Consider the following 7,434-nt stretch of genomic DNA (forward strand, 5'->3'; position numbering starts at 1 on the left):
TTTTACCCTGAACAAATTCATGTATACATATCATTAAATATGATATTTATTTAAATTATAAAATCTAGACTTCTAGTTCAGAGAAAGATTTATCATTTAAGAGTTTAACTGATTATCCCCCACTGAAAAACTTGAACAAAAAATAAATCAAAATAGTGTCTTAAATTAATTGATGGATGAACAACAACTCTAGACTATGAAATAATTTGTAACAAATCAGGAACCACAGAAAGCCAGGGCTCTTTATATGTTTCTCCCAATACAAAATTATCATTCCTTATTCTGTCCCTATGTATAATCCATGCAAAAAGTGAGAAATTGTTGAGCATCTATAAAAGCTATCTAGTCCTGACTCCTCACACAAAAGCCAATGCACGTCATGACTATATTTGACATATTTCATATCATTTTATCACCTCCAGTCAATGCATGCAAGCAACACTTTTCAACACTTGAAATTTCAATGAAGCAGATACATCTCACAACTCGAGGAAGCTACATGTGTTTGGTTATGTTTTCTTCATTCCATAGAAGGATTTTATGGTTCATTCCAAGTCTTTGTTGATAGAATCTAATCCAGATGATATCATGTTGGATTTCTAGAGATTCCATTTTCATAGGGAAATAAAGGAAAATCCCTGGTTATTGGCACAAGTAGCCATCTATGAAATTTCTCCAATAGTTTTTCTATTTCAAATATGGAAGGCCTGGAATGTAGTCCCGATGATGAAGGAGAATTTAGGACAGTTCTAAGAGGCTTAAATATTGCTTTACAAAGAGAGATCTGAGAGCTGATTATCCGGAGAGATTCCAAACTGGTCATTGAAGCATTGTTGGATAATTAGAGCGAACCATATGGAAGCATTCATTTTGTTCCTTGATGCATTCCCTGTGTTCCCTGCCTTCCATGAAAAAAGGGATGCGTTGGAGACATAAGAATTGTATCCCCATTTGCATGTAATAGTCAGGAATTTCCTTTCAGAGATAGATAGAGAGACAGACATGGGGGAATGATTACGTAATGACTCACAATCTTTAAGAGTAAGCTCTTTCTTACAATCCTGAATCAATTTTCCTTAAATGGATAAGTGGGTGAATCTAACATATTATTCCTTGCACCACATGGAATATGATATCCAACTTCAACTCTATCCTAGGTTGAGCAATAAACAGGACATGAGATCTTTGATATCTAGAATAAATCAGTCGTGTCTCCTATTATTCTCTGATCCACCTAGAAGCCATGTTTGTGGCTTGTAGCGACCTTCCTCTAGTATTGCAGGTATGAAAAGCTTCGAATTGTGATTTCCAGGATCTTGTTCATAACAGAGTTCTAGTTTCAACATCATGCTCACAAGGTCACTTGGGTGCCCATTCTTAAAAATTCTGGGACCAAATCCGGGTACTGAACCTTGTAAAGATTCTCTTAAAATCAACTCCAACTCTTTTCTAGTTGTAAATCCCCTTCGTTGTCGATCCAAATTAGATTGACTTTTGATTTTCAGTCTTACTAGACGTCCAAGGACTTCCTCACAAAACCACTCACAGTTCACTATGATGAAATGAAGCTCTTGAAAATAGATGGCTTCTCCAGCTTTATGCAAAGATCATGCTATGGCTCTTCGCCTCTCTTCAACCTTTGTGGGGTCATCATAGCGAGACTATATTCTCAATGTTGGAATCTTTGTTTTACACAGTTGAGCAAACTCTTCCCATCTCATAATTGGCTTGTTGGAATGCTTAGCTTTCCAATTGAACAACAACACTCTTAAGTCATCACATACTTGGTAAATTTCAGGAACCCTTTATAAAATTGTTTTGGTTGTTTGCTGCACATGATGAGCAACCTTATTCATTGAACTACATCACCTTGCATCCACTGTATATATGGTTGGGGATAAGTCAACAAAGCCAGTGAAATGATCCCTAAGCCTGTAAACACATTGGATCGATGATAAGTACAATTCTAAACTTTCAGAAGTTTTATCAATATGAGTGAAAATTGTGACATGAGTGAGAAAGGATTCTGCTCTTCTGGAATTGGAAACAAATAAATATTAGCCAACATACTATATATTCTTCAAGTTCTTGAAGCTTTTTGGGTTGTCTGTTGTCTGGTTTTTTGAACAGGCTGCAAATTATGAGAAAGAAAGATGGGCTCCCAGGACCAAGGAACATGAGATCATGAAAAGCATGGAACTCATGTTGACCCGCAAGGTCCCAAATTGAGATTCTAGTATCATCATCTTCCAGGACCTTGATTTTGATACCCTGAGTTCTTGTGATGGGTTCAATTGGGTTCACAAGAGTTTTTATTTGGTCTACTGATGGAATCTTGGCTCGAGCAAAACTCTGCAATATGGAATTACATAGAGTTGTTTTACCTGTAGCCAAAATTGTAGATATTGGTCATTTGAATTGGAAAAATCAATCTTGGTTGTCCAATTTATCATGGAATACCTAATAACATTCATAACAAGGATAAGTCATCTAATTTTAGAAACTATAAAATTTTCTTACTCTTATAAATTTTGAAAAGATTAAACTTATTCTTAGATCATATTTTATTTGATTCCAAATAATGAATAATCTTCCTCGTGGTCATTGCATGATCGATCTATCTATCTATAGTTGTTTTTAAGTATTATATATAATATATTATCATTCTCCTCACTAAATATTTCAACAATATATAGAAGTAGATTGGATCGTTGCCTTTACCTTTGTGTATAATGAGAAATTGATTAAGGGTGAATAGGGAAAGTCATAAATCTTGCCTGCAAATTCTTGTCCACAGAGGAAAACTCTAGCAGTTTTGGGCATTGTCATGGGCATGTCTTCCAAAAAATCAATTTGTGGCTCGGCATTGGCATTTTGTCCAAGCCATTGGTGAACACGATCAGTTTTACCAGAGGCTTGAAGTGGAGTTCCATTCAGATCAATCTCTTCAAGCCAGGGATTCACCTGCAATGTATCCATAATTGCTTCAAGTATTGCATCTCCTGCAACTCCTTTACATCCCTTCAAAGACAGGGACTTCAAAGCTGCATTTCTTTGAAGAGCTACAAGAATTTTGATGAAATCAGTTGTGCCCATGCTACGATCATCATTTATAGCGAATTTTAGCAAACTCTGGTTTGTGGAGATCATATGCACTAATGCACTTCCACCAAAACTACCCATTTTAGTATGAGGTTCCCCAATGGACAAAAATTTCAGAGAATAATTTGCTTGAGGCTGGCCTAGTTTGAACCTACTAAGAGGACAAAGAAAATGATCAATTCCTTCTCCTCCCATTGGATTTCTTTCAAGTTGCAAGGATTGAAGGGTATAGTTCGAAAACAGAGTAGTTGTAATGTAGGAAACACCCTTAAATTCAATGTACATAAACAAATGTAATTATGAAGTTTTCACAAATTTTTTAACATAGTTTGCTCAAAGTGACTATAATTTGAGGTTACATTCAAACCTTATATTCCATAAATAAAAAATAAACAAAAATTATAAAATCATGTATTCATATATATATATGCTCTTTTATGATTACCTGGTTTATCCTGCTCTGATGACTTATTAAATTAGTTATTATAAAATGCAATGCTAAAAAATAAAATATAAAACAAAATTAAGTTATATTAATAGTTTTCATAATCTTTAAATATTTATTTGCACCTTTTTCACATTAAAATTTATCTACAATTATGTTCTATAGCTTGCACATGGTTTTGGACCCATGGTTTTGTGCCTATAGTATTATAGTATTTCTTTGTGTAGACTATTTAAATATAAGATATCTCTCACAAAATAAATAGAGAGTGGAAAATAATAATTCGAGATTATAGGTTGCACATGGTATTGTGCTCGTCGTATATAAATATAGAATGACTGTCACAAATAAAAAATAGAGAGTGGAAGCTATAGGACATTGGAGTGGAGGTAAAGTTTGATGAATATTGTATTATTAATAAAAAGAGTGGTTGATCTTTTCCCATATTTTTCCACGTAAAATTTGTGTTGTCTTAATAAATTATTATTGATTTAAGATTTATTGTAATTTATTTATTGATTGGTGTTCAAAATATAACAATATTGAGAACATTTCTAAACATGGTTCCAATGTTTAATCATACAAATTAGAGAGTTTCACAATCTTTTTAAATATATTTATCTTTTGGCTTTTAGGTGATTAAATAGTTTGACTTTATCTATTTAAAGTTGATATAAAATTTTATTTTGTTTTTTTTTTTTTTAATAGAGACATTGAATAGTTTTAAATATATTTATCTTTTGGCTTTTAGGTGATTAAATAGTTTGACTTTATCTATTTAGAGTTGATATAAAATTGTATTTTGTTTTGTTTTTTTGTTTTTTGTTTTTAATAGAGACATTGAATAGTTTTAAATATATTTATCTTTTGGCTTTTAGGTGATTAAATAGTTTGACTTTATCTATTTAAAGTTGATATATATATATATTTTTTTTTTGGGTAATGCTTAATAGAGACATTGAATTGTTTTATTTATAACTTATAACAAAATATTTTTTAGTTTTATATATATATCAACTTTATATTAAAAAAGAAATAAAAAATACACATTTATTTGGTATTTAACTAGAGATTGAGATATGTCCCTTACCTGATGGATGAGAATGAAAAATATTCAAAGGTAGCATATGAAAAATATGTCAACTAGCATTTGCACCAAATGCTGCAAAGGAAACAACGTAAGTTGGTAGTGCATATGGAAGAAGAGCATAGATGAAAAAAATGTGATGTGTTAGGTGATCTAACTATAACGAAATTTGTATGAAAAAAGAAATCTTAATGTTAAATGTAATATAATCAAACAATCTACTCAAAATAGAGGCATGCGCAACTTCCGTCCCAAGTGCTCAATCGAAGAGCTTAATTTCATTAAAAATGGCATCCCAGATTGGACCTCTGTCTTTCATTGCCTCATCCACCCTGAACCCTTCACCCTCATATGGTAATGGTTCTAGATCATTTTTTTGTGCAAGTATTCTCTAGCGGTGTTTCCATTTATACACGTCTCCATTAACATAATCAAAGGCCTAGTTCTTTTGATAAGAATTTTTCGCAGCCCAAATTTCTTGTTCTGCAATCAATTCTACATCAGATGCATCCATAAATTATTCCCATGAAATATTGTTAATCCTTATTTATTCTTTGTAGCCTCGAATACAATATCCTTGAGAGTGTAGTAAAAATTGGGCACAGGTAGCACACGAAGCTCTTCACAAGGGAGCATGGTCTTCCTTTCTTCCGTTTTTGATCTTCAAGCAAATCTTCTAAACAAGTTTATTCTTTTTACTACCAAATCCAAAAATTGATAGTAGACCTTGCCTTGACTTTTGGGCTTTGATAAGTACATGGATGTTGAATTTATTGTAGAAAAGTTGATGGGTTGTGATGACCCTTTAGTTGAGGAAAGTGTTGTATATGCACTTGGGCAATACCACTACAAAGAATGCATTAGTCATACTTGTTTCTCATATAGATTGAACCATGCAACAAACTTGCAGTGTTTATAAAGAACTTCTTGAAGGAAACCCAGTGAGTCCAAAAAAGAATACCTTGACCTTTTTATTACACTTCCCATAGAAGAAATGAGGGTTGAACTCCACAATACTCTTAAACCCATCTCTGATGCTTCATATGTAGCTGTAAACTTCCAGAAAAACAAAATATACAACCATCAAAAGGTGCAGTGCTAGTATACATAATGACGATTTGATAGAGAATGTGATATAGGAGAGAGGAAGGGAAAAAAATCTTAATGCTTAACCAAACGATATTCTTATACTCTCATTAGCAATACCATAGTATGTGGAAGGCCTTCGCGACTACATTCTAGCTGTAGTAAATAGAAAAGAGTGTCAACGTGAAGTTAAAGATGGTAAGAATGAGGATAACAATACATTGGAGATGAAAACATATGTTCCAGATATGCATCCATTTTGCCCCCAAAATAGAAACACAAAGAATAAATGTTTTGGCATTTAGGTTGGTCATTTGGCTATAAATTTGTGAATATGGAGATCTTGTGTTGTATTTTTTACATCGTTGAATATTAGATGATACTGTGCAAGAATAAGGGGTTAGGAAAACAGATAAAGCACTTTCCTTTAGAACAATTTATATACAATTGGTCCTAATAAATGATATGAATCAGAATGCAAACTCAGCTTAATACTTTCCTTTATTCAAAATCAGCTTAATACTCACCCTACACTCAAGAAGAACAGGCCAACGGTTGCAAAAAAATAGTCTTGACTGAATCCCTGGATATAGGAAATAAACCACTTGAAGCCTTTCTTTAAAATCTAGAGGAAGTTCTTCATAGATCAACCACAATGTCAAGCTTGAATTTACTATGAACAGTGACACATAAAAGAGATAAATGAACACAAAACATGTTTTGTCACCTTAATGCGCCCATGTGTACCAACAATGATATCCACACCTCTAGGCAATGCATATTCTTGTGGACCATAGGGAGCACCTCCATATACAGAGGATGAATGAAGGCCAACTGCTCCACCATAAACCTCAAAGTCAACATGGACCTGCATTACAAAACATTTCTTACATGGAATTCCTGAAGTCACAAGCATAAAGAAATTACAAATGAACTTTTTGAACAATTTCAATATCAAGTCAGACTGCAAATGATAGACAAAGCTCCGGACTTTTTAAAAGGTTACTTGTTTTGCAAGCTCCCTTGTTGGAACTAACACAATCACAATGGGGGCCCTTCCATAGGTTGTATTCCTACCTTTGGCATTTGGACCATTTGTTAACGACTCCACAATAGGCAACACAAATGCCAATGTTTTACCCTAAACAAATTCATGTATACATATCAATAAATATGATATTGATTTAAATTATAAAATCTAGACTTCTAGTTCAGAGAAAAGATTTATCATTTAAGAGTTTAACTGATTATCCCTCACTGAAAAACTTGAACAAAAAATAAATCAAATATTGTCTTAAATTAATTGATGGATGCTCAAACTAGATGAGCACACGTTGAACTTGATATTTTAGTTTGAACAACAACTCTAGACTATGAAATAATTAGTAACAAATCATGAACCACAGAAAGCCAGGGCTCTTTATATGTTTCTCCCAATACAAAATTATCATTCCATGTTATGTCCCTGTGTATAATCCATGCAAAAAGTGAGAAATTGTTGAGCATCTATAAAAGATAGCTGGCACTAACTCCTCACACAAAATCCAATGCACGTCATGACTATATTTGACATATTTCATATCATTTTATCACTTCCAGTCAATGCATGCAAGCAACACTTTTCAACACTTGACATTACAATGAAGCAGATACATCTCACAACTCGAGGAAGCTACCCTTTTGCTAAGATGCTGCAACTGGGTGGGTATCCTAA

The 7,434-nt window shown here is 33.2% G+C and overlaps 1 pseudogene; it reads right to left on the bottom strand.

The window, feature by feature from the left end:
* Window positions 1–1,202: 1,202 nt before the first annotated feature.
* Window positions 1,203–6,594, bottom strand: LOC149258629 (protein TORNADO 1 pseudogene; annotated as a pseudogene).
* Between the last annotated feature and the right edge of the window lie 840 nt (window positions 6,595–7,434).

The sequence above is a fragment of the Pinus tabuliformis genome, chromosome 6 (assembly GCF_031772625.1).
Source record: "Pinus tabuliformis cultivar Carrire ecotype Pingquan chromosome 6, CPIR1, whole genome shotgun sequence".
Classification (NCBI taxonomy): Eukaryota; Viridiplantae; Streptophyta; class Pinopsida; order Pinales; family Pinaceae; genus Pinus; species Pinus tabuliformis.